General features: G+C 49.4%; 1 long non-coding RNA gene across 1 annotated transcript; it reads right to left on the bottom strand.

The window, feature by feature from the left end:
• Positions 1-749: 749 nt before the first annotated feature.
• On the bottom strand, positions 750-2,063 carry LOC135980676 (uncharacterized). Its single transcript, XR_010597616.1, has 3 exons — positions 1,983-2,063; positions 1,285-1,422; positions 750-1,115 (listed from the first exon to the last, which is right to left on the bottom strand). It is a non-coding gene; the product is annotated as an uncharacterized LOC135980676 (long non-coding RNA).
• Between the last annotated feature and the right edge of the window lie 9 nt (positions 2,064-2,072).

Here is a 2,072-nt window from a genome sequence, read left to right as displayed (position 1 = left end):
GTCCTCCCACTGACTTCCTGGGGCTTTGACTGGCCATTAGCACTAGACTCAGCCATAGGCGTTAGCAGAGCTGCTCTACCCTCCAGGAGAACATGTAGGGCAACAAAATGTTCAGTGACCATTTGTATGGCGGACTCTTGTGCATCTGGGGGTTTGTCAAGAGCAGCCGAACCCCTCGTGGTGATCCTGTGAAGCAGAACAAGCCGCTCTGAGATAACGCGAAAGCTGGGACTGAGAAATCAAACCCCTGAGTTGAAATCCTGACCCCACTGAAGTCAGTGGAAGTTTTGCCATTGATCTCAATGGGCCCAGGATTGGACTCCTGGTGAGGAGAGAATTAAACCCCATCCCTTAATGAGTTAGATGAGGAGACAATCCCTGAAAACTGTCAATAGGAACTAGCCAGACAGAACCCGTGGAAATGGGGAGGACAACCTAGCGATGGACTATAGAGCCACCTCATTCCTGGTGATGTGCCTCTAACTAACCCATCCAATAGAGAAGGTTAAAGATTGCTCACCACATTCAGAGCTAATGATCCTGCATCTGGGGGAGCTTTTACCATGATCCTCTCTCCTCCATACCCACTCTCAATGCCCCTCTTTGCTTTTCCTTAGTGACTTCACAGGGAGGAACCTTTCATGGACCTGCAGAAAGGCTGATGCCGACAGGAGACCCAGCTGCCCTTCGGGAGAGTCCAGGCTGATGCTGTTCTACAGAACCGTAGTTTCTTGGATATTCCCATCAGGCTCCTGATTACAACTTTGGAGCAACCAATGATCCCCTAAAGGATCCATCTCAGATTTTACACTGAGCGTGCTGGGACAGGACTGGGGGAGCCTAGTCAGTGCTGCATGGACACCTGGCAATGTGGACATGACCAATAAAGCTCATCGTTTATGTAGCGCAATAATGAGTCTCAAAGGCTTGATTTAAGGAGTTGCTCACTAATCTAGGACACAAGACCCAATTGCTCTCATCAGCTAATGAAACTTACTTCTACAAAGAAGGCCATCATGGTCAGCCTGTGTTTCTTATCACCTCTGTCGAGGAGCGGGATCACTAGGTCCAGCAGCATCCTTGTGGTCTCAGGGCAAGCATAGTGCACCATGGCTCTGTGACACAAAGCAGAAATACCTTTGATAGTAAGGGAAGAAGCACGTTCTGCAACAAGGGGGTGAAGGGTCAGCTTGGGGCCACATGGCAGCCCGAAGTGAGGAATGTTTCATTTTGGAATTGCCCCCACTAGCAGGACTGACTGCATGGAAAACGCTTGTGTATTACCTGGCCAGCAGGCTCACCCCATGGAGGTGATCTTGGGGGCTTTGTAGGAGGATCCAGCCTTGCTCCTTCTCCATAACAGTCAGCTCGGAACGGCAGCCAACACAGAGAAGCAGCATCTTTATAGCCTCCACTGCAGAGCTAGATTCAAACAACACACCAGCGTGACTGAGTGCCAGGAACCCCCTCATGGTAGGTCTGTCAGGGAGTGACGGATTCACTTGTGTGTGGAAAGACACACCAATGGTTTAAATAGAGCTTAGGAAGGCACAGGTTCGTGACTGGGGTTCCTAGGCACTATAGTAATACAATTTAATAATATGAAGAAAGAGAAAGAGTTCTGAGCAAATCCTACAGACAATTGCACATCAGCACTAGGGCATGTCAATGTCACAGAACAGGAGAACTTCAGCCCTTTAGTGTCGGACCCACATTCCTTTGACACACTGGCAAATTGGCTCCCACTAATTTCTCCCCATAGCTGCTGGGATAGTCTTTCTACTTCCTCTGCAGTGCATTGGTCGGTATGTCATTTACCACTGAGAGACACCCTTGCAACCTAAGCCCTGCCTGCTAACTCCCTCAGAATTAGAGAGTTATGGAAAACCTGCAGGGGCCACATGAGAGCTGGAGAAGAGAACTATGACTTCTCTATGACTGTCCATGTAATTAGACCGTTGACTTTCCAGTAGGCGCAGTACCTGGTGTGGAGGCTCTGCCGGCTGCTTTCCCTTCCAGAGACTTTATCCCCTGGTATGCTCTGTCCCAGGCTGAAATGGATTTCGACAAGA

The sequence above is a fragment of the Chrysemys picta genome, unplaced genomic scaffold (genome assembly GCF_011386835.1).
Source record: "Chrysemys picta bellii isolate R12L10 unplaced genomic scaffold, ASM1138683v2 scaf5879, whole genome shotgun sequence".
Taxonomy (NCBI): Eukaryota; Metazoa; Chordata; order Testudines; family Emydidae; genus Chrysemys; species Chrysemys picta.
This window is presented reverse-complemented; position numbering and strand designations above follow the sequence as displayed.